This window comes from Pleurodeles waltl, chromosome 3_1, assembly GCF_031143425.1.
Source record: "Pleurodeles waltl isolate 20211129_DDA chromosome 3_1, aPleWal1.hap1.20221129, whole genome shotgun sequence".
NCBI classification, from domain to species: domain Eukaryota; kingdom Metazoa; phylum Chordata; class Amphibia; order Caudata; family Salamandridae; genus Pleurodeles; species Pleurodeles waltl.
The window spans coordinates 1,706,599,619-1,706,625,616 of record NC_090440.1 but is presented as its reverse complement, the minus strand read 5'-3'; the positions used below and the strand labels follow the sequence as shown (position 1 = coordinate 1,706,625,616).

At 47.6% G+C, this 25,998-nt stretch overlaps 1 protein-coding gene and 1 long non-coding RNA gene across 3 annotated transcripts in view; one reads left to right on the top strand and one right to left on the bottom strand.

Annotated features, from left to right (window-relative positions):
• ACKR3 (atypical chemokine receptor 3) overlaps positions 1-2,127 on the bottom strand; it is a 34,791-nt gene extending 32,664 nt beyond the window's left edge. The window contains exon 1 of the mRNA XM_069225561.1: positions 1,973-2,127. The gene's annotated coding sequence lies outside the window, so the exon portion shown is untranslated. The remainder of the gene's footprint in view (positions 1-1,972) is intronic.
• LOC138285531 (uncharacterized) overlaps positions 1-25,998 on the top strand; it is a 124,486-nt gene that overhangs the window by 3,056 nt on the left and 95,432 nt on the right. The window lies entirely within an intron of this gene.

Below are 25,998 nucleotides of genomic sequence, written 5' to 3'. Positions count from 1 at the left end.
TAACACACATCAGGCACACATAATGTAATCATCAGACGCGAAATGCATACAATCTATGGCGTACATAGCGACCTCCGCCCACATCATTTTGTAAATTAACAGAATGCACAGACAATAAATTAAATAAACTACAGAAAACAGCCTACCTTCCACCAATTGCAAGCATTCACAATATACACTGTACAGTAGAAGCTATGCACACTAAACGCAAACAATGCACGGTACACATCCAGCATGCATATATGACATGATCTGTATACCGTGTGTTAAAATATATGTTGTACATGTTCAGATGGCGCAGACCTGATGGAACGCTCACACATGTCGTAAACACTATGTATTGTACACAAAATGCAATCACGTCATTCTGTACATTTACCATGCACACAAGAGACTGCAGAAACAGCATGCCGAGTTTTAAGGTGTAAATCCGCCTAATGCAGATCACAGGATACATGCTTGGTTTTGACACAAAGTATATCGTGAAAGGAGCGCGCTTACGGTATTTGCTATCCATATTTACAATATCACTTAATAAACTGAAGAAAACTGACATGTAATCAAACTATACTGCACAGACAATACACACAAAATAAACTGGTCAAACACAACGTCATCACACAATATATCACACACAGTCTACGCACGCCCTTACAATATACAGGCACTGCATCAAAATAACTGCACATGAATAGTATGCACACATTCTGTTTTACTCATGCTCCGCTCACACACAAAATATACTGTACACAAAGAGTGTGCGCGCGCGCGCATACTGTAAAACATATGCGTATACTAGTCGGGACACAAACAAAACTGTCACAATATATACTCTGGAAAACATGCACTTAAAGCTAGTAGTGCACAGAATGTGCTGAACGAGCGGGGCATGCACACACATGGCATGTCCACACAACAAGCAGGATACACACTGGGTGCGCTTGGACAACAGTGTACAAAGAAGTCATGGCTGTCGACTGTACAGCGCTTAGACTCGGCATAAACGCAGCAAGCAGAGTTACATAAAAACTTCCGTTTTATTTTAAAGAGCACCCACCGCTGATAGGCAGGTCCGCCTACGCAGCAAGCGCACACAGCACCCAAGAGGGCGGTGGCAAGGGAATGATTATGCGTCTTGCTGTAAAGCGGCTGGAGTTATCCGCAGGATAAACGCAGCGCTAGAAAAGTATAGGAAAAGAACAGAGTACAGACAGAGAGAGGTTCTTGCGCACTGTTCAAGGGTCAACAGTGAATACTAAATATGAGGAACACAAAATGAATATATTGATCCCTTTCTAGTTTGGAAGACCATTGAAATTCCTCGTCTGTGAGGACATAGGCAGATATGTCTCCAGAAAACCGCCCTAGTTACAATCCTAACAGCATTGGGTCGTCTTCATTCCCAGTAAAGAGGCCTTGTATTGAATGGGCATGGAAGCTTGACCACAACCTTCTGGTGGGTAGTATGAGAATCTGGCATCCGTGGCCAATGTAATATGTTGGCACAGGTGGGCAGTGAGAGGCTGAAACTGGAGGCTATTGTAAGGAACGCGCGCTGCTCCAAGGACTTCAGACCCCAATACTCTCAATTCCGCATTTTTCAACAAGCCACTGTAGAGCCGCGCAGGGACCGCGGTGTGTACGTTCGCAGGGCACAGGAAGAGTACACACTAAATCACACCACAGCCCTCTCTGTCTGCACATATTTCCAATAGGTACACGCCGCACCCAGCCTCCTTTTTAACTTCTCGCTGATGTGAGAGCGCGGGACACATAGACACTGCCTAAAGCGGCTTCATTTAAGTCTACCTTGTACGCATTCCCAGACCAGCGCGCCTCCCGGCTCCTGTGAGTAGCCCTCCACACACTCCCGGTGACCTCCATGGCTTCCACCCACCCCTCCACACACTGCCAGTGACCCCTCGCTGCCCCAGTGGCGGCTCCCGTCCCTTCCCCCTCGCAGGGTCCTCACCTCTCTGGCCGGGGCTGGCAGCTCGTGTCTACTAGCGAAGCTGTCCTCTCCGGGCGCACAAGTCACCGATCTGACTCCCCTGGATCCGCCCTCTTCATATATATCTATATTGCTCCTCTAGGGGGCAGCGCTGCGCACCGGCTGCCAAAACACTCAAGTGAGGAGAGAAAAGGAAAGAACGGGGATTTGCTGCCGTCCTGGGCCGCGCCTCTGCCCCTCCCCCGGGGCTCCGGCAAAGGACTTCCAAGTGCGCACGAACACAAGGGTCCTCGCTGACTGACTGTCACCTCCCCGGAGCCTTCCTGACTGAGTGACACGTACCCGAACCCCAGGTGTCTAACTGCCCGGATACCTCTCTCTTAGGACCGGACATTCCCAGATAAGAAATGACTCTCCGAGCCCAGGGGCGTCTTCCTGACTGAATGTCACTGTCCCTGAACCGAGGGATCTTACTGACTGGACTCAACCTGGTTGCGGGGCCTTCTGTTTGTTCCACAGTAGCGTAACACAAAATGTTGCCCCCATTCACCGCCAAACCACTGAAAATGGGGTAAGGGGCTCTTGAGACTCCAATATGTCTCGGGATGAATATGATTGACTCAGTCCTCCCTTCTGGCCTTTCAAAGCTTTGGCCTTACACATCATTAACTGTCCCAGCGTACAGGTGAGGCAGGCCCCTTCACCTGCTGTATGCGTGACTTTAGTTTACTGGCTTTTCCAAAGCGGCTCGTGCCCAACTTCTTGCCGCCCCTCTCGCCCTTTTATACGCCCAGCTTAAATACAGTTGACAATTTCCTATCTCTACTGGCCTTACAGTTGCATTCGCCCTGCCTGTCACTTATTGGTCTTTCGGAGGGGCTTCAGTGGGACAAGTGACTGACTTCATCCCGGACCTACACCCCTTTTCAAAGATAATAGACTAGACTTGCATGTGACTGATTGTCACAGCCTTACACCCCTTTTGAAGAAACTAGACTTCAGTGACTTCTGACTGACCATCACAGACCTATAACTCTTTGAAAGACACTAGACTAGAGTAGCGTCAACTGTTTGTCACAAAGCTACATTCCTTAGTAACCCACTAGACTAGACTTGCATGAGACGAACTGTCAAAGACCTACATGTCTTTTATAGATACTAGACTTGCATGTGACTATCACACATTTACATCTCGTTCAATGACACTAGGGCCCAGAGGTCTTCAAACTGGGGGGCGGACCCCCTAGGGGGGCCTCAAGTGATCCGAGGGGGGGCGCCAGGCTCTGGCTAAAAGAAGCATTACACAGATAAGTGTCTTTTTTGAAGCAGAAATATGTTATTGCACTTTTAAAAAGGTAACAGTACTTGACTGCAATGTTTAAATATGTCTGGACATATTTAAACACTAACATCTTTATAAAATAATTGTGAAAAATTCTGAGGTGGGGCCCAATGGTTTTTATTTTTCAACTGGGGGGGGCGCAGCATTAAAAAGTTTGGATACCACTGCGGGCTAGGCTGACAGGTGACTGACTCTGCCCCATCTCCTTTAGCTTCTTGAAAACACTCTAGATTTATCACGAGCCAGCTCTCCGTTGTGCAGGGGCGCGCACGGTGGGTAGTTTTCTCAAACTTTGGGTGAGATATGGGGACTCAATTGCACCTGATCCGATCAGACACAGACATTATCACAATATACAGGTTTAGAGAGACAAAGATAAACCGCGTGCATCCTTGGTATGTGTATTAGAGATGAAACAGTCGTCAGAGCCCATCCAGCCCCCGGCCTCCTCTCACCGAGAGAACACTGCTGGGGCGTCCCTCTCCAGGGGCGCTCTGCCAAGCATTTGTGTCCCATTGAGAGACGGGGCGGCGGGGAGGGCAGTGGAAGGCCCCCTACTCCGCCCCCTCACCTCCCACGTCCAGATGTTTTCATCATCATTCAATGTCTCACATCAGGGACCATTAAGACCACCAGGGGGCAGGGAATCTGCGCACGGCGGGGGCTACCTTCTCCTCATGCCAATGCATGGGGTCGGGTTTGTGAAGGGTGGGGGCGGGTGGGCTGTGTACGAAGGAGTCACTGGTGGGGGAGCAGGTGGATCAAGGACACGTAGGCTTTAAAAAAACAGACGTGTTAAAAGGAAGTAGTCTTTGTTGATATTGAAACGTGCTGCGGGCCCGCAGATAAACGAACGCCATTTGAAATCGTTCAAGTCTTATAAAAACTGCCAAACTGTTTGATTCTACGGAAGTCTCGCGGGACGAAGGGAACTGTCATTTTTCAAAAGGTATATAGCAAGCGACCTCTATAATTCCGTAATCGATTTTTTAAAATTGTTTTCACCTGTAGATATAGGGGTAAAGGCCTGACATGGTAGTATGTTTTCTGACAGCGGTCGATTTATTTATTTATTATTTTGTTTATTTTGATAAGGTGTAAGTTTTTCTTTTCAGTTTTACATAGCCCGAACTCGACCCGAAGTTATTGGAGTGTTTTACATGAGCGTCAGTTACAGTACAGAACGTCCCATTCAAAAAGGTGAATGGTTGCTTCGTTGTGGGTGAAAATAGCTCCAGGAACTGGTCAAGCAGGGGCCTGTTAAGGTGTCTTTCATGTTTTTTTGTGTCAAGGCACGCAGGCTTTACCCTGTACAAACGTCTCTTTTACTCTTCAGGTTGGATTATGTAAACGTCCCTTGGGGAAGTCTAATAATTGTTTAGGGGCCTGTCGAAAATGACACAGAATCAAACAGAATAATATGAAAAGAACAGAGGAAGGTGGGGTATAGGCAGGGCCACTGGAATTATGTGGCCGCAGCGATTTTCGCATAATTTGCATTTGCCACATAATCCATCATCTGCTGCATAATCTGCAGATTTTAACAACAAAATTGTTTCTAGCGCAAATGGTTCAGAAGATAAAAAAATAAAGCAGCACCTGTTGTCACGTAGTGAAAGGCCCGTTGCACAGCTGGACTGGTCACCTTTCTGTTGCTTTTTGCTACACTTGAGTGTTGAACCAGTACTATTGAGGTGCAACTAATGCCCAGACAGTGTTAGCAAGTTTAAAAATGATAACATAATGAAGAAATACTATTACAAAATGTGTTGCATAATGCAGCAAAAGTTGCCTTTTCTTGCCGCATAATTTACTCAACCCTGCTGCATAATTTGGTCGTCCCCTTCTGCATAACTCCAGTGGCCCTGGTTATTGGGAGGGCCACTGGAATTATAAATCAGCTGAGGACCAAATTATAGGGCAGAGAAGGACCTAATTATATGTCACGGTTCACAAAATGATGTGGCATGAGAAGGCAAATTATACAGCATAATCAAGCACATTTTGTGACAGTGTCACTTCATTATTTTGTCTTTTTTACACATGTTAATACTATCTGGACAAAGGTTTCATGTCATACCAGTTTAGCACCCAAATGCATGAATAAGCAACAGGAAGGTGACCAGTCAACATTTGTGAAGGGCATTCCATTGAGTGGAAATACACATTGCAGAGCTTTTAGTATCTGTCACATTTAGGCTAGGAAAAATTGCTAAAATCAGCAGAATATGCAGCAGATGATTGATTATATCAATCAGTCAATTAATCAGATGTTATTTGTATAGCGCAGTTTGTCACCTGAGTGGGTATCCAGGCTCTTTCTGCAGGTGTTTATTCAAAAAGCCAGGATTTCAGTCCCTTTCTGAAGTGGGTCAGTGAGGGTGTGGTGTGGAGGGTGTTCTAGGCTTTGGCAGTGAGGTGAGAGAAGGAGCGTCCTCGGGCATGCATGGTATCTTTGCTAGGGCAATGTATGCTGAGCAGAGGTTCCTAGTCGGTTGGTGGAGGCAAAGGTGGTGGTTCAGGTAGGTGGGCCCTTGGTTATGGAGGGCTTTGTAGGCATGGGTCAGGAGCTTGAATTGGCATCTCTTCTGGATCAGGAACTACTGGAGGTCCTTTAGGTGCTGGGTGATGTGGGATCCCTTGGACAGGTTGAGGATCAGTCTGGCAGCTGTGTTCTGGATTGTATGGAGTCTTTGCATGACTTCAGTGGTGGTGTCTGCATACAGTGCATTACTGTAGGAGGCTGGACTGGCTTGTAGTGAGCACCAAGGGGTACTTGCACCTTGCACCAGGCCCAGTTATCCCTTATTAGTGTATAGGGTGTCTAGCAGCTTAGGCTGATAGAGAATGGTAGCTTAGCAGAGCAGCTTAGGCTGAACTAGGAGACGTGTGAAGCTACTACAGTACCACTTAGTGTCATATGCACAATATCATAAGAAAACACAATACACAGTTATACTAAAAATAAAGGTACTTTATTTTTATGACAATATGCCAAAGTATCTCAGCGTGTACCCTCAGTGAGAGGATAGGAAATATACACAAGATATATATACACAATACCAGAAATATGCAGTATAGTCTTAGAAAACAGTGCAAACAATGTATAGTTACCATAGGATGCACTGGGGACACATAGGGATAGGGGCAACACAAACCATATACTCCAAAAGTGGAATGCGAACCACGAATGGACCCCAAACCTATGTGACCTTGTAGAGGGTCGCTGGGACTATTAGAAAATAGTGAGAGTTAGAAAAATAACCCTCCCCAAGACCCTGAAAAGTGAGTGCAAAGTGCACTAAAGTTCCCCTAAGGACAAAGAAGTCGTGTTAGAGGAATAATGCAGGGAAGACACAAACCAACAATGCAACAACGCTGGATTTCCAATCTGGGGTACCTGTGGAACAAGGGGACCAAGTCCAAAAGTCACAAGCAAGTCGGAGATGGGCAGATGCCCAGGAAATGCCAGCTGCGGGTGCAAAGAAGCTTCGACTGGACTGAAGAAGCTGCGGTTTCTGCAGGAACGCAAAGGGCTAGAGACTTCCCCTTTGGAGGACGGATCCTTCTCGCCTTGTAGAGTCGTGCAGAAGTGTTTTCCCGCTGAAAGAACGCCAACAAGCCTTGCTAGCTGCAAATCGTGCAGTTAGCGTTTTTGGACGCTGCTGCGGCCCAGGAGGGACCAGGAGGTCGCAAATTGGACCAGGAGGTAGAGGGGATGTCGAGCAAGACAAGGAGCCCTCTTAGCAGCAGGTAGCACCCGGAGAAGTGCCAGAAACAGGCACTACGAGGATGCGTGAAACGGTGCTCACCGAAGTCGCACAAAGGAGTCCCACGTCGCCGGAGACCAACTTAGAAAGTCGTGCAATGCAGGTTAGAGTGCCTTGGACCCAGGCTTGGCTGTGCACGAAGGATTTCCGCCGGAAGTGCACAGGGGCCGGAGTAGCTGCAAAAGTCGCGGTTCCCAGCAATGCAGTCTAGCGAGGTGAGGCAAGGACTTACCTCCACCAAACTTGGACTGAAGAGTCACTGGACTGTGGGAGTCACTTGGACAGAGTTGCTGGATTCGAGGGACCTCGCTCGTCGTGCTGAGAGGAGACCCAAGGGACCGGTAATGCAGCTTTTTGGTGCCTGCGGTTGCAGGGGGAAGATTCCGTCGACCCACGGGAGATTTCTTCGGAGCTTCTAGTGCAGAGAGGAAGCAGACTACCCCCACAGCATGCACCACCAGGAAAACAGTCGAGAAGGCGGCAGGATCAGCGTTACAGAGTTGCAGTAGTCGTCTTTGCTACTATGTTGCAGGTTTGCAGGCTTCCAGCGCGGTCAGCAGTCGATTCCTTGGCAGAAGGTGAAGAGAGAGATGCAGAGGAACTCGGATGAGCTCTTGCATTCGTTATCTAAAGTTTCCCCAGAGACAGAGACCCTAAATAGCCAGAAAAGAGGGTTTGGCTACCTAGGAGAGAGGATAGGCTAGCAACACCTGAAGGAGCCTATCACAAGGAGTCTCTGACGTCACCTGGTGGCACTGGCCACTCAGAGCAGTCCAGTGTGCCAGCAGCACCTCTGTTTCCAAGATGGCAGAGGTCTGGAGCACACTGGAGGAGCTCTGGACACCTCCCAGGGGAGGTGCAGGTCAGGGGAGTGGTCACTCCCCTTTCCTTTGTCCAGTTTCGCGCCAGAGCAGGGCTAAGGGGTCCCCTGAACCGGTGTAGACTGGCTTATGCAGAATTGGGCACATCTGTGCCCAAGAAAGCATTTCCAGAGGCTGAGGGAGGCTACTCCTCCCCTGCCTTCACACCATTTTCCAAATGGAGAGGGTGTCACACCCTCTCTCAGAGGAAGTCCTTTGTTCTGCCATCCTGGGCCAGGCCTGGCTGGACCCCAGGAGGGCAGCTGCCTGTCTGAGGGGCTGGCAGCAGCAGCAGCTGCAGTGAAACCCCAGGAAGGGCAGTTTGGCAGTACCAGGGTCTGTGCTACAGACCACTGGGATCATGGGATTGTGCCAACTATGCCAGGATGGTATAGAGGGGGCAATTCCATGATCATAGACATGTTACATGGCCATATTCGGATTTACCATTGTGAAGCTACATATAGGTAGTGACCTATATGTAGTGCACGCGTGTAATGGTGTCCCCGCACTCACAAAGTCCGGGGAATTGGCCCTGAACAATGTGGGGGCACCTTGGCTAGTGCCAGGGTGCCCTCACACTAAGTAACTTTGCACCTAACCTTTACCAGGTAAAGGTTAGACATATAGGTGACTTATAAGTTACTTAAGTGCAGTGTAAAATGGCTGTGAAATAACGTGGACGTTATTTCACTCAGGCTGCAGTGGCAGGCCTGTGTAAGAATTGTCAGAGCTCCCTATGGGTGGCAAAAGAAATGCTGCAGCCCATAGGGATCTCCTGGAACCCCAATACCCTGGGTACCTCAGTACCATATATTAGGGAATTATAAGGGTGTTCCAGTAAGCCAATGTAAATTGGTAAAATTGGTCACTAGCCTGTCAGTGACAATTTGAAAGAAATGAGAGAGCATAACCACTGAGGTTCTGATTAGCAGAGCCTCAGTGAAACAGTTAGTCACTACACAGGTAACACATTCAGGCACACTTATGAGCACTGGGGCCCTGGTGAACAGGGTCCCAGTGACACATACAACTAAAACAACATATATACAGTGAAAAATGGGGGTAACATGCCAGGCAAGATGGTACTTTCCTACACAACCCCCCCCCAAACGAAGGACAATAAGACTAGCCATGACCTGATGAGTCTTCATTGTCTAAGTGGAAATATCTGGAGAGTCCATCTGCATTGGAGTGGCTACTCCCAGGTCTATGTTCCACTGTATAGTCCATTCCCTGTAGGGATATGGACCACCTCAACAATTTAGGATTTTCACCTTTCATTTGTTTTAGCCAAAGTAGAGGTTTGTGGTCTGTCTGAACAATGAAGTGAGTGCCAAACAGGTATGGCCTCAACTTCTTCAGAGCCTAGACCACAGCAAAGGCCTCCCTCTATATGGCAGACCAACGCTTTTCTCTAGGGGTCAACCTCCTACTAATAAAAGCAACAGGTTGATCCTGGCGCTCAGAATTAAGTTGTGATAGGACTGCCCCTACTCCTAATTCAGATGCATCAGTTTGGACATAGAATTTTTTAGAGTAACAAGGGCTTTTCAGGACAGGTGCAGAGCACATGGCCTGCTTCAGCTCCTCAAAAGCTTTCTGACAGTTTGCTGTCCATAATACCTTTTTAGGCATTTTCTTGGATGTGAGGTCATTAAGAGGGGCTGCAATGGAGCCATAGTTCTTAATGAACCTCCTGTAATACCCAGTGAGGACTAGGAAGGCTCTCACCTGAGTCTGAGTGGTAGGGGGAATCCAATCAATAATTGTTTGGATTTTCCCCTGAAGTGGTGCAATCTGTTCCCCACCAACAAGGTGTACCAGATAAACCACCTTCCCCTGCCCTATCTGGCACTTTGAAGCCTTGATAGTGAGGCCTGCCTTTTGCAGGGCCTACAAAACTTTCCATAGGTGGACCAGGTGATCATCCCAGCTGGAGCTAAAGACAGCTATATCGTCCAAATATACTGCACTGAAAGCTTCCAGCCCTTGTAGGACTGTGTTCACCAACCTTTGAAAAGTGGCAGGTGCATTTTTCAAACCAAAAGGCATTACTGTAAATTGGTAATGGCCTCCAATGGTTGAAAATGCAGTTTTAGGTTTAGCATCTTCTGATAATTTGATCTGCCAATACCCTGCAGTCAAATCAAAAGTGCTTAGATACTTGGCAGATGCCAGTGTATCTATGAGCTCATCTGCCCTGGGTATAGGGTGAGCATCAGTTTTGGTTACAAGGTTGAGACCTCTATAGTCTACACAAAACCGCATTTCCTTCTTTCCATCTTTGGAATGGGGTTTTGGTACAAGTACCACAGGAGAAGCCCATGGACTTTCAGAGTGCTCAACCACTCCCAGCTCTAACATTTTCTGCACCTCTTGCTTTATGCAGTCCCTGACATGGTCAGGCTGCCTATAGATCTTACTTTTGACAGGTAAACTGTCTCCAGTATCTATAGTGTGCTCACACCAAGAAGTGGTGCCTGGCACAGTAGAGAAGAGTTCAGAGAATTGATCTAGGAGATTTATGCAATGGTCTTTCTGCTCAGCAGTAAGACAATCAGCCAAAACTACACCTTCCACAAGAGCATCTTGTTCTGTGAAAGAGAAGAGATCAGGTAGAGGATCACTGTCTTCTTCCTGTCCCTCATCAGTTGCCATGAGCAGGGTGAGATCAGCCCTGTCATAGTAGGGGTTCAGGCGATTGACATGGAGCACCCTAAGGGGACTCCTGGCAGTGCCTAAGTCAACTAAGTAGGTGACTTCACCCTTCTTTTCAACAATTATGTGGGGTCCACTCCATTTATCTTGGAGTGCTCTTGGGGCCACAGGCTCCAAGACCCACACTTTCTGCCCTGGTTGGTACTGAACCAAAACAGCCTTCTGATCATGGCATTGCTTCTGGAGCTCTTGGCTGGCCTGAAGGTTTTTACTGGCCTTTTTCATATACTCAGCCATCCTTGATCTGAGGCCAAGTACATAATCCACAATATCCTGCTTAGGAGCTTTTAAAGGTTGTTCCCAACCCTCCTTTACAAGTGTGAGTGGACCCCTAACAGGGTGTCCAAAAAGAAGTTCAAAGGGGCTGAAGCCCACTCCTTTCTGGGGTACCTCCCTGTAGGCAAAAAGGAGGCATGGTAACAGGATATCCCATCTCCTGCGGAGTTTTTCAGGGAGACCCATAATCATGCCTTTGAGAGTTTTATTAAATCTCTCCACCAGTCCATTTGTTTGTGGATGATAGGGTGTAGTGAACTTGTAAGTTACACCACACTCCTTCCACATGGCCTTTAAGTATGCAGACATGAAATTGCTTCCCCTGTCTGATACTACTTCCTTTGGGAAGCCCACCCTAGAAAATATTCCTAGGAGGGCCTTTGCCACTGCAGGTGCTGTAGTGGTCCTTAAAGGAATTGCTTCAGGATATCTTGTGGCATGGTCCACTACCACCAAGATAAACCTATTGCCTGAAGCAGTAGGAGGGTCAAGGGGGCCAACTATGTCAACCCCTACCCTTTCAAAGGGTACCCCAACCACAGGCAGTGGAATAAGGGGTGCCTTTGGAGTGCCACCTGTCTTGCCACTGGCTTGACAGGTTTCACAGGACTTACAAAACTCTTTTGTGTCCTCAGACATCCTAGGCCAATGAAACAAGGGAACCAGTCTGTCCCAAGTTTTCATTTGTCCCAGGTGCCCAGCTAGGGGAATGTCGTGTGCAAGAGTTAGGAGGAACTTTCTGTACTCCTGAGGGATCACTAATCTCCTGGCAGTTCCAGGTTTAGGATCCCTTGCCTCAGTGTACAAGAGGTTGTCCTCCCAGTAAACTCTGTGAGAGTCACTGACATCCCCATTAGCCTGTTTGACAGCTTGCTGTCTTAGACCCTCTAATGTGGGACAGGTTTGCTGTGCCACACTCAGCTCCTCCCTGGCAGGCCCCCCTTCACCCAAAAGCTCAGCAGTGTCTGCTTGAAGCTCCTCTGGTGTAGGTTCTGCACAGGGAGGGAATTCTTCTTCCTCAGAAGTAGAATCCACTGTAGAGGGAGGGATAGTAGGAAGTGGTTTGCTTCTACTAGCCCTAGCTTTAGGGAGCACTTGGTCCATTGTTCCAGGATCCAAGCTTCCCTGTCCTTTTTGCTTTTTGGCCTGAGCCCTTGTCAAAGCAAAAATATGCCCTGGGATGCCCAGCATTGCTGCATGGGCCTCCAACTCCACATCTGACCAAGCTGATGTCTCCAAATCATTCCCTAATAGACAGTCTACAGGTAAATCTGAAGCTACCACAACTTTCTTTGGACCAGTAACCCCCCTCCAGTTGAGATTTACAACAGCCATGGGGTGGCTAAGTGTGTTGTTGTGAGCATTGGTTACTTGGTACTGGTGACCAAGTAGGTGTTGTTCAGGGTGGACCAGTTTCTCTATGACCATAGTCACACTGGCTCCAGTGTCCCTGTAGGCCTGAACCTCAACACCATTTATTAGGGGTAGCTGCTTGTACTTATCCATATTAAGGAGACAAGCAAATAAGGTGGCTAAATCAATAGCCCCCTCAGAGACTAATATAGCCTCTGTGGTCTCCCTAACAAGACCAACCCCAACTAAGTTACCAATAGTGAGCCCAGCTACTCCCTTGGATTGGCTATTAGTAGGTTTGCTCCCACCACCACTGCTATTAGTAGGGACACTAGGTGTAGCAGTAGGGGTTGTAGTGGTAGGAGGCTTGGTGCTTTTCTTTGGACAACTGGGATCTGTTGTCCAATGGCCTTTTATTTTACATAAATAGCACCATGGTTTCTTTTCCTTGTTTTGATTAGAAGAGGATTTGGGCCCACCACCCCCACCAGAGTGTTTTTGTGGGCCTGATGAAGACTCATTTTTAGATTTGTCCCCACCCTTGTCAGAAGACTTACCATCCTTCTTCTTGTTGCCATCTTTGTCACCCTCTGTATGAACTTTTCTGTTCACCCTTGTTCTGACCCATTTGTCTGCCTTCTTTCCCAATTCTTGGGGAGAGGTCAGATCAGAGTCCACCAAGTACTGGTGCAACAAATCAGACACACAATTATTAAGAATATGCTCTCTCCGGATCAAGTTATACAGGCTGTCATAATCAGTAACTTTACTGCCATGTAACCACCCCTCCAAGTCCTTCACTGAATGGTCAATGAAATCAACCCAGTCTTGTGAAGACTCCTTTTTGGTCTCTCTGAACTTTATCCTGTATTGTTCAGTGGTTAAGCCATAACCATCCAGGAGTGCATTCTTAAGAACTTTGTAATCATTAGCTTCATTTTCTTTTACAGTAAGGAGCCTATCCCTACCTTTTCCACTAAATGATAGCCATAGGATAGCAGCCCACTGCCTTTGAGGGACATCCTGTACAGCACAGGCCCTCTCAAGTGCAGCAAACCACTTGTTAATGTCATCCCCCTCCTTATAAGGGGGAACTATCTTGTGCAGATTCCTGGAATCATGCTCTTTTGCAGGATGACTATGGGGAATACTGCTGCTGCCACCATGGGTTTCTAAACCCAGTTTCTGTCTCTCCTTCTCTACTTCTAAAGTCTGTCTATCCAAATCCAGCTGTTGCTTTTTGAGCTTCAGTCTGGTTTGTTCCACTCTCAATCTATTGAGTTCCCTTTCTAACAATCTGTCATCAGGGTGGGTGGGAGGGACATGCCTTGAAACAGAAGTATGGTGAGAATGGACAGAAGGAGACCTGTCCCTTACAGAGGGCACCCTAACAGCTTTGCTAACAGAAACATCAGTACCACTGTGGTGAGAATAAATGCTTTTGCTATGATGTGAGACAACACTATTTGTATGGTGTGGCTCTTCATCATTACCAACTATGCTAGACTGTCTAGTAATGGGAAGGCTAGGAAGTTTCTTTCCTGAATCTTTTCCTGGGGGAGTCCCTGGATCAGATTGGGAACCATTAGCTACTTTTTCAACAGATGGGGCACTTCTTGCCTTATCTTGTTCTCTAAGCATGTTAAGTAACAGTTCCAAGGAAGGATTCTTCCCTACACTCAAACCTCTCTCTATGCAGAGACTCCTTGCTCCTTTCCAGCTAAGGTGATCATATGCAAGTTTGGACAGATCAACATTTTGGCCTGTGCCAGACATTTTTAGAGAGAGTTAAAGTGATAGAAAAAGAGAAAAAGTTTGTCAGAGCTTTTAGAAAGACTGAGAAAAAAAACTTTAAAAACTTTTTAGAACTTTTTAGAAAGTTAGAAGTACTTTTCAGCACTTCGAAAAGAGTGAAAAGAGGAAATGCAAAACTTTTTGGCAATGTGTATATACACTGAACTTGTTTTGTATATTTTTCTCTTATGAAAAGTACAATGACAAGAGTGGTAAGTAGTCGCAAAGCACTTATCCCACCGCTGCACAACCAATGTAGGAGGCTGGACTGGCTTGTAGTGAGTACCAAGGGGTACTTGCACCTTGCACCAGGCCCAGTTATCCCTTATTAGTGTATAGGGTGTCTAGCAGCTTAGGCTGATAGATAATGGTAGCTTAGCAGAGCAGCTTAGGCTGAACTAGGAGACGTGTGAAGCTACTACAGTACCACTTAGTGTCATATGCACAATATCATAAGAAAACACAATACACAGTTATACTAAAAATAAAGGTACTTTGGGGGTCATTCTGACCCTGGAGGACGGTGACCGCCAGGGTCACCGACCACGGGAGCACCGCCAACAGGCTGGCGGTGCTCCCAAGGGCATTCTGACCGCGGCGGTTCAGCCGCGGTCAGAAAGGGTAAACCGGCGGTCTCCCGCCGGTTTACCGCTGCCCCATTGAATCCTCCATGGCGGCGGAGCGCGCTCCGCCGCCATGGGGATTCAGACACCCCCTACCGCCATCCTGTTCATGGCGGGAAACCCGCCATGAACAGGATGGCGGTAGGGGGTGCCGCGGGGCCCCCGTAAGAGGGCCCCACAAAGTATTTCAGTGTCTGCGCTGCAGACACTGAAATACGCGACGGGTGCAACTGCACCCGTCGCACCCCTGCAACTACGCCGGCTCAATTCTGAGCCGGCGTCCACGTTGCAGGGGCATTTCCGCTGGGCCGGCGGGCGCTCTTTTGGAGAGCGCCCGCCGGCCCAGCGGAAATGTTTGAATGGCCGCCACGGTCTTTTGACCGCGGTGCGGTCATTTGTCGGCGGTACCTTGGCGGACGGCCTCCGCCGTCCGCCAAGGTCTGAATGACCCCCTTTATTTTTATGACAATATGCCAAAGTATCTCAGAGTGTACCCTCAGTGAGAGGATAGGAAATATACACAAGATATATATACACAATACCAGAAATATGCAGTATAGTCTTAGAAAACAGTGCAAACAATGTATAGTTACCATAGGATGCAATGGGGACACATAGGGATAGGGGCAACACAAACCATATACTCCAAAAGTGGAATGCGAACCACGAATGGACCCCAAACCTATGTGACCTTGTAGAGGGTCGCTGGGACTATTAGAAAATAGTGAGAGTTAGAAAAATAACCCTCCCCAAGACCCTGAAAAGTGAGTGCAAAGTGCACTAAAGTTCCCCTAAGGGCAAAGAAGTCGTGTTAGAGGAATAATGCAGGGAAGACACAAACCAACAATGCAACAACGCTGGATTTCCAATCTGGGGTACCTGTGGAACAAGGGGACCAAGTCCAAAAGTCACAAGCAAGTCGGAGATGGGCAGATGCCCAGGAAATGCCAGCTGCGGGTGCAAAGAAGCTTCGACTGGACTGAAGAAGCTGCGGTTTCTGCAGGAACGCAAAGGGCTAGACACTTCCCCTTTGAAGGACGGATCCCGCTCGCCTTGTAGAGTTGTGCAGAAGTGTTTTCCTGCCGAAAGAACGCCAACAAGCCTTGCTAGCTGCAAATCGTGCAGTTAGCGTTTTTGGACACTGCTGCGGCCCAGGAGGGACCAGGAGGTCGCAAATTGGACCAGGAGGTAGAGGGGATGTCGAGCAAGACAAGGAGCCCTCTTAGCAGCAGGTAGCACCCGGAGAAGTGCCAGAAACAGGCACTACGAGGATGCATGAAACGGTGCTCACCCGAAGTCGCACAAAGGAGTCCCACGTCGCTGGAGACCAACTTAGAAAGTCGTGCAATGCAGGTTAGAGTGCCGTGGACCCATGCTTGGCTGTGCATGAAGGATTTCCGCCGGAAGTGCACAGGGGCCGGAGTAGCTGCAAAAGTCGCGGTTCCCAGCAATGCAGTCTAGCGAGGTGAGGCAAGGACTTACCTCCACCAAACTTGGACTGAAGAGTCACTGGACTGTGGGAGTCACTTGGACAGAGTTGCTGGATTCGAGGGACCTCGCTCGTCGTGCTGAGAGGAGACCCAAGGGACCGGTAATGCAGCTTTTTGGTGCCTGCGGTTGCAGGGGGAAGATTCCGTCGACCCACGGGAGATTTCTTCGGAGCTTCTAGTGCAGTGAGGAGGCAGACTACCCCCACAGCATGCACCACCAGGAAAACAGTCGAGAAGGCGGCAGGATCAGCGTTACAGAGTTGCAGTAGTCGTCTTTGCTACTATGTTGCAGGTTTGCAGGCTTCCAGCGCGGTCAGCAGTCGATTCCTTGGCAGAAGGTGAAGAGAGAGATGCAGAGGAACTCGGATGAGCTCTTGCATTCGTTATCTAAAGTTTCCCCAGAGACAGAGACCCTAAATAGCCAGAAAAGAGGGTTTGGCTACCTAGGAGAGAGGATAGGCTAGCAACACCTGAAGGAGCCTATCACAAGGAGTCTCTGACGTCACCTGGTGGCACTGGCCACTCAGAGCAGTCCAGTGTGCCAGCAGCACCTCTGTTTCCAAGATGGCAGAGGTCTGGAGCACACTGGAGGAGCTCTGGACACCTCCCAGGGGAGGTGCAGGTCAGGGGAGTGGTCACTCCCCTTTCCTTTGTCCAGTTTCGCGCCAGAGCAGGGCTAAGGGGTCCCCTGAACCGGTGTAGACTGGCTTATGCAGAATTGGGCACATCTGTGCCCAAGAAAGCATTTCCAGAGGCTGGGGGAGGCTACTCCTCCCCTGCCTTCACACCATTTTCCAAAGGGAGAGGGTGTCACACCCTCTCTCAGAGGAAGTCCTTTGTTCTGCCATCCTGGGCCAGGCCTGGCTGGACCCCAGGAGGGCAGCTGCCTGTCTGAGGGGCTGGCAGCAGCAGCAGCTGCAGTGAAACCCCAGGAAGGGCAGTTTGGCAGTACCAGGGTCTGTGCTACATACCACTGGGATCATGGGATTGTGCCAACTATGCCAGGATGGTATAGAGGGGGCAATTCCATGATCATAGACATGTTACATGGCCATATTCGGATTTACCATTGTGAAGCTACATATAGGTAGTGACCTATATGTAGTGCACGCGTGTAATGGTGTCCCCGCACTCACAAAGTCCGGGGAATTGGCCCTGAACAATGTGGGGGCACCTTGGCTAGTGCCAGGGTGCCCTCACACTAAGTAACTTTGCACCTAACCTTTACCAGGTAAAGGTTAGACATATAGGTGACTTATAAGTTACTTAAGTGCAGTGTAAAATGGCTGTGAAATAACGTGGACGTTATTTCACTCAGGCTGCAGTGGCAGGCCTGTGTAAGAATTGTCAGAGCTCCCTATGGGTGGCAAAAGAAATGCTGCAGCCCATAGGGATCTCCTGGAACCCCAATACCCTGGGTACCTCAGTACCATATACTAGGGAATTATAAGGGTGTTCCAGTAAGCCAATGTAAATTGGTAAAATTGGTCACTAGCCTGTCAGTGACAATTTGAAAGAAATGAGAGAGCATAACCACTGAGGTTCTGATTAGCAGAGCCTCAGTGAGACAGTTAGTCATTACACAGGTAACACATTCAGGCACACTTATGAGCACTGGGGCCCTGGTGAACAGGGTCCCAGTGACACATACAACTAAAACAACATATATACAGTGAAAAATGGGGGTAACATGCCAGGCAAGATGGTACTTTCCTACAATTACCGTAGTCCAGTCGGCTGATGATGAGGGCCTGCGTTACTGTCTTCCTCGTGCTGATGAGGAGCCTCTTAAAGATCTTGCAGAGCATGCAGAGCATGTGGAAGTAGGCTGCGGAAATGGCGCTGACCTGGCGTTTCATGGAGAGTTAGTTTTCGAGAATGATGCCGAGGTTGCCGGCGTGATCTTTCGGTGTGGGAGTGCATCAGAACTCTGCTGGCACCAGGAGTCATTCCAGAGGGTTGAGTGTATGCAGAAGATCAGAACTTCCATTTTGCATGTTGAGCTTCAGGCAGCTGCCCTTCATCCAAGTGGAAATGTTCTTCATACAGTTGTGAAAACTGGTATTCATGTTGTTAGGGTCTGTTGAGAGCGAGAGGATGAGCTGCGTGTCATCAGCATAGGAAATAATGTTGATGTTCTGCGATCTCTGCGAGTGGTGTCATGTAGATGTTGAAGAGTGTTGGGCTTAGGGAGGAGCCTTGGAGGATGCCACCGATGGTGTGCTTGACCTGTGAGGTGAAGGATGGGAGGCAAACTCTATGGGTGCATCCAGGAAGGAAGGATGCCATCCATCTGAGCGCATCATCTGTGATCCCAATCTGGTGTAGTTAGTTGATCAGTGTCTAGTGAGAAACAATGTGGAAGGCGGTGGAGAGGTCAAGGAGGATCAGGTCTACTGCTTCTCCTTTGTCGAGCAGGGCACGGATGTCATTTGTTGCAATGACCAGAGCTGTCTCGGAGCTGTGATTGACTCTGAAGTCTGATTGGGAGAGGTCTAGCAGTTTTTTTCTCTCAGGTGTTCGGTGAGTTGGACATTGATGGCCTTCTCTAGGAGATTAGCATGGAGATTGGGTGGTAATTCTGGAGCTTACTGGGGTCTGAGAGGTCTTCTGGAGGAGGGGTCTGATCTCTGCGTGTTTCCAGGCTTCTGGAAACGTGGCCTTGGTTAATGAGGCTTTGAGAATGGTGGTGAGCTGGTGGCTGATCTAGTTTCTTCCGAGGTTGAAGATCCTGCGGGGGCGGGGGTAGGTGGGTGCTCCCAAGTGGCTAGAGCTCATGAATCTGATAGTGTTTGGTGTGCTGAGTTGTCACCAATGCAGGAAGCAGGTGGTCGGCAGTGGAGGTTGCTGGGATGCTGGGGAGGTCAGAGGGTTGGGGATCAAAGTTACTGTAGATGTTTTTTATCTTGTTGTGGGAGTGGTTGGCGAGGGCATCACAGAGGTCTTGTGAGGGGGGATGGAGTTTTCAATGGCTGATGGGCAGGCAAACTCTCTGATGATGGTGAAGAGTTCCTTGGATTGGTTACCACTGTTTTCGATCCGGCAGGCCAGGGCCTCTTTTTTGCAGTTTTGATCTGGGGGTGGTAGTTGTTGTGGGCTGTTTTGAAGGTGGCTCAGTTGGTGTGGTTCTTGCTGGTGCACCATTTCCCTCCAGTTGTTTGCACCTGTGTTTTGATTTGCTGAGTTCCGGGGTGTACCAGCAGCCTTTTTTGGTGGTTCTGCGGGTCTTGGCTGGTGTGGTCAGGGTGACCAGGTCGGCGGCGCTGATGATCTAGTCATTAAAGTTCTGTACTGCCTGATCCAAGTTGGTGGTGATGTTGGGCTATGATGTGCTGAGGGTGTCGGTCTATTGCTGCTGAGTGACCTAGGTCCAGCGTCGGGAGACGGCGCTGTAGCAGGTTGGGGCGGTGCTGGGGGATCCGGGAAGGGTGAAGTGTACGATGTAGTGGTCTGAGCAGGTGAGTTCCGTGGTGTGGCTATAGCTGATTCTGTTGGACTTGACAATGGGGTCCGAAATGTGTCCTGCTTTGTGTGTACGGCCTGTGACCAACTGCTTTAGGCTGATGTTGTCTAGTCTTTCCAGAAGGTTGGTGGGGGTCGTCCAGGTGGTAGTTGAGGTCTCCCAGAAAGAAGTAGTGTTCGCATTCAATGGCAAGCGGGGTGATGAGTTCAGTGATGGCATCGCTGAGGCTAATTTTTGATCCTGGTGGTCAGTATGTGAGGGGGCCTTTGAGGGTGCCATCGACATGGAGCTGGAAATTCATGTGTTCCATGATGGGTGTGGTTTCGTCATTGATGAATGTGCAGGTGATTAATTCCTTGCGTATGATGGCGATGCCGCCTCCACGCCTGTTATTGTGGTTGCAGTGTTTAATTTTGTATCCTGGGATGTTGCTGTGCAGATGTCTGGGGCTAAGACGGGGGTGAGCGAGGTATCTAGGGTGAAGGTTACGTCAGGGGCAAGGGTGAAGATGGTATCCCAAACTTCAGTTGCGTGTTTCCAGAGCGATCTGGCGTTGAACAGGATGCACCTGAGTTGTTCCGAGGCCGTCTCGGTCGACGGGGATGGTGAGCCGTTGGTTGCAGTTATGGCGGTCAGTCCTGGAATGAAGGAGTATCGGCAGTGGGTGCTGGTGAATGGTTCTGCTGTATGGTGGGGTGATGTGAGGAAGCAGTTGTTGTTGTGTCCGGGGTCAAGAGCACCGAGATCCGTAGAAGAGTATCTGTGGGGATGAGCCAGGGGATACTGGGGTTAGGAAGGATATATAAAATCTCAATACTATACCCAGTCATATACCTTTGTATTACTAGTTCAGTTGTAAAATGCAAATAAACTAACAGTCAAATAAAATGAGGGCGGGGGCCATTGGTCAGTCTATGCATATAAATGTCGCAGTCTGCTCATCTGGAAAACGAGGAGATTTGCTAGAATGCCAATAGAGGTCTTCTTCCTCTAAAAGACTCTTTGGGCTGGAGAAGGGTTAGTCTAATATCATGTTGCTGATTTTAGAATGCACGTAAAGTTGCGTTTCAATCACATGCCACACTCGTACAAGTTAAGTAGGGATGCGGAAGGGTCACTCATATGTAGTGCACCTCCTTTTAAAAGCCAGGAGGAGCTGTGGCAGAGCCCAGAAAAGGGGTTGAATGTATAATATTAGTCTAGGTATGCATAGAGGGCCAGATGTATGACCATTTCATTTTGTGAGTCTCTAATTGCAACTTTTTGCGAGTTGCAATTAGAGACTCGCGAAATGAAATGTGCAAATGTGTCTCAGACACATTTAGTGATTCCCAATGGGGTCGCAAAGACCTACCTCATCAATATTCATGAGGTAGGTCACAATTTGCGACCCCATTGGGAATGGCCACACTCACAGGGATGGTGGCCTTCTGGAGACAGCAGACCACCATGTCTATGACTGCCTATTGAATAATGCAGTTTTTTTTTAAACGCAGCCCGTTTTCCTTAAAGAAAAAAAACGGGATGCATTTCAAACAAAAAAATGAAAAGTATTTTTTTCATTTTTTCAGAGGTATGTTTTCACCTGCTCTGAAAAAATATTTTCACTTGCATTCACAAAGGGGAAAGAGTCCCGTGGGGACCCCTTCCCATTTACGAAAGGGTTACCACCAACTTGAAGTTGGTGGTAACTGCGATTGTTTTGTGACTGCATTCATTGTCGCAAAACAATCTTACGTGGCCCAGCGACTCACTATTAGGAAGGGACGCCAGTGGCACGCCCCTTCCTAAGAGTGTCTTCCAAAAACATTTTGCAATTCGGTAATAGATTACCGAATCACAAAATGGGATCTGTACATCTAGAAATGCTTTTTTCTGGTCATAAATGGCCTGATTCTGCAAATCAGGACTTTTGTGTCCAGGAAAAAGCATTGTACATCTGGCCCATAGTCTGCAACTAGCTGGGGACAATGGGCAAATGTGGAAAGAGGTATTTTGGGGTAATGATTCTAAATTGTGTACGTCAAGAGCAAATTATACCCATTTGATTTGCAATTCTCATATTTACTTTTTTGGCTCTGGGGCTAGCTAAATGATTTGCCTATAAGCACACACTTTTCCGAAGGACCATGTTTGGGATTCAATTCTCCAGACTCTAAAATGAGTAGTTTAGACACCAGAGCCTATCAGAGTGTTCCACGGTTAATCCCCAGCAGCACCGGGCATTGTAGCTGCTCGCCCTTGTTCCCATCCACACATATGTCGATCTTGTGTCCAAAGATAATGCTCACAACAAAGAACACAGGTTGTAAGTCAAATAAGGATGGCCACACCCATGAGCCTGCGCATGTATTGCCTACACTTCACAGGATGTTTCTACATGGTTTTCAGCTGTACCCCACATTTCTCACACTACTGCTCATCTGTATCTGCTATTGAGCATTTAAAAAAATCATTTAGCATTTTTGTTTTATTCACGCTCTTGGATGCTGAGCTGATACCAGTACTTACTCACCTTTTCTATATCGTGTACCCACGATGTAGAAAAAAAGCAGACATAATTCATATTGGTAACAAGCATTGGCGAAGTCAATAGCTCTGACCGTGGCAAGCTGGCGTGATGGTTATTTTTTACTGCACATATATGCCACAAAAAATGAAAACACATAGACCCATTTAAGAAAAAGTATTGCATCAGATCTGATGCGCCATTTTTTCTGCACCCCTACCAGCACCTAACGACACCATGGTTGCACCGTATTCATAATATGGTGCACTATGTCGGTTGTTAGCACAATTGAGTCAACATTTGGACGCTATTGTTGTGCTTAGCTACACTAGCACAAAAAAAGGTTGACGCTAGTGTAGCAAAGTGTGAGGAGGCCTATAGGTTTCTATGGAAGCATCATTTTAATGCCTGCTCTGAATAGGTGTTAAAAATGACGCCAAACATGGCGCAGTGAAATCTGTTACATTTTACTGGGCCATATTTGCGGGCCTCCTAGCGCCGGAACGCTCCCTTGCATACATTATGCCTGGTACAGGCATAATGTGGTGCAAGGGTTTACAAAGTGGCACAATACATGCATTGCGACATCTTTGTAAATATGGCATGTGGAAAAAGCAACTTTAGTGCCGCCTTAGCGTCAAAAACATGACATTATGGTGGTGCTAAGTTGTAGCTAGGGGCTCTTAAATATGCCCCATAGTCACCTAAATGTGGCAGCTATGTGCTTGCAATAACAAATTTGAGTTAAAACAATGCATATACTTGTGTAGAACAGTAAAGGTGCTTGCGAGCAGGCAGATGAAGTTTAAAAAAGTTATAAAAACAAGTTTGTTTACATTTTTTATGCACATCACAGTAAAATTTGATTCTTACTGGCACAAGGAAATGGCACGTTTGGCTTCGAATTTATGAGGAAAAAATGCCATCATCCATAGTGCAAGAGAACCAATGACTGAAGTTGGTTGATCCATTGTCCCAGGCTTTATGCTGTGGTGGGAACAAGCATCATTTGGATAACTGTTAACAAATCAACAGCCCCTGCATATCTGTATATAAACTAGGGATGATAGAAATTTGTGTCATTTGTTTCAACATAATTAAGCAAAATTTCACCAAAATTACACACAATTAAGTGTAATTATGAAAAATGGCAATCCGTCATTTAGTACTATATTTTTTGCATGAAATGAGCATACATTTTTGACGCAAAGATGCATTTCTCACTAGAAAAATAGTGTGAACAGCACAAGTGCTGTGAGCAACAGACACCTGTACTCAATATTTATGTTGATCCCTAGTGCTCACAGTAATGTTTTTGCCGTGCATGGCATGTAATTGTGGCAAAATGGTGCAATTTCAGCAATTTCACGTAACAACCGTAAATAGATATCTCTGAAATTACATGACTTACGCTGGTATAAGTTAAATTTAGCCTTGCCCTATTATAAACGTGTATTCTTTATTTAGGATTTTTTCAAATAAATGAGTCTGGTAAAACAGCTAAAGCTCACTCTGGGATTGACCTAAAAAGGGAAATAGAAACAGCCCATTGTGTTATTGACCAATTTCCATTTTGAGATACCCACACAATCATTTGTGAACGAGTTCTCTCTAAAACCAGCCTATGGTTGTTAGAGAATGAGGAGATCCTAGCACATCATCAAGAAGGTTTAAAAGCTGAAGACTAATCATGGATTCATGAATTCATGTATACTTGTTACTGTCAACGGCAGTAGAAGCCAATGATGAAATAATCATTGGCAAAGCCAATAGGCTTTGCTGTGAGTGTCAGCCTTTTGGCTCTGTCAATATTTATTTTGTCATGTTTTTTGTAAAACTTTCTTGTTGGGGAAGCTGTTGTGCTGCCATTACATTAAAAACATTGGCTAATAGCAACAATATTTTTTGGTCCTTGGCACATAAAGGCTAAAAGAACAGACTTTGGCCCTCATTTCAACTCAACGGTCTTTTCCACAGGCCGCCATGGTTCCGCCAGGCCAAAGACCGCCAGTGTTGGCGGTCTTCTGCCAACCATAATATGACTGCTGGCGACCCTCTGCCCTTTTTTGGACAGAGAGCCGCCAGCAGCCATACTGGCGGTCGGCAGTGTAGTGGAGGCTGCTCCACCGTCACTGCCACGTCATCAGAACACAGCCCACCGAATTACGTCTCAGTATTCAGCGTGGCGGTGTTCTGGTGACGGGGTGCTGGCGGCGGAGCAGCCCACATGGATCCCGTTCCCTCCCGGACGACCACCAAAACAGGTAAGATGATCGCCCGTTAGGGGAGGGGGGTGGGAGGGTGTTGTGTGGTGTGTGCGTGCATGGAGGTGTGCGTGTGAGTGTGTAGAGGGGGTGTGTGAGTGTGTGTATGTATGTGGGAGGTGTAATGTGTGTAGGGGAAATGTTACGTGTATGTATGTGTGCATGTATGTGCAAGTGTATGTGTGTGAGTGGCGTGAGCGTGCGTGAAGGGAGTGTGGGGGGTATGTTTGGGGGTTTATGGGGGTCGGAGGGGGTCCTACTACCTTTGGGGGGTAAAAGGGGGGGTCGTGGGTGTGGGGGGTGGACTCAGAGGAGGGGGAAGGGGAAGGGGGAGACCCTAATCGGTGCCAGGGAACGAATTCCCTGGCACTGATAGTGCCTACCGCCATGGATTTTGTGGCGGTTTAAAACCCCACGAAATCTATGGCGGTATGCGGGGTCATGATACCGCCGGCGGACTAGTGACAGCCACCGGGTTGGAGACCATTGTCTCCAGCCTGGCGGTCGTTACCGCCGTGGCGGACGGTGCAGTATATTGGCGGTTTGGCATATGCCAAACCGCCAATGTCATAATGGGGCAGTAATGACTGCCGGCCTGTTTGCGGTCTTACCGCCATTATTGCACCGTCCACCAGGGCTGTAATGAGGGCCTTTGTGTGTTGAAGTGATGTTTGGAAAGAGCAGACTGCCCAGGGACATAACTTAGGCAGTGAGACGGGATGTGAGCCTGAGATTTCAAGATGTTGCATATGCAACAGTGTAAATGGAAGCATATTTTGCAATGATAACTTGATGCAAGCACAGTACAAAAAGGCTTTTCAGGACAGAGCTCAATCCTCCCCGTATTCACACAGAGGGGGAACAACCGGGCAAAAATAGCACAATCACTCACAATTACACACAAAGGCTGATCTAGTAAAGTAGCATAATATGGTCTTGCCTAAAGTCCTAGGGACAAATAAAAGCAGGTGCAAACAAGAAGCAATTAGGATATCACGTCACTCCCAGTTCTAACGGTTTAGTTCCATAAAATGACACATTTTTCACACATTTTGAACCATTTACCTAACAAAGGATTTGTACTGGAAGATGTACACTTTTCACATAAATAAGGCTCGGCTTTGCACTAAAGCTCAATACTTAACATTGCCCAAACATTTTTAGTGCATCTGACAACTCTTTGTAAATATGTCTCTGCACTATTTTTCCTGCTCGCAGAATGTAATGCTGTAGATTTCATTTCAGTTCTGTGACGCATTTAGTACATCTGAGGATTCAGTGAGGGGAGATGGGGGTACTTATGAAGTTGGGAAGGTAAAAAGTTGGGGAGGAAAGTGATATTTTGGGTAGCAAACAATCTTGCAGCCTTTCAAATCTATCCAAGCATTTGAGTATCTTTAGGTTGTATCAAAATAGTCAACTCACCACTAATTACAACGCCGAGGTATGATGGGGGTATTGATACAGTAGCATTCTTGCCTCCACTACCATCTGCCTACAAAATCCCCAGTATGTCACAATTCACTCGTGATGTTCTCCACAAAAGTTTTGCTCCACTGGCAGGAAGATGGTGCTTTGGGCA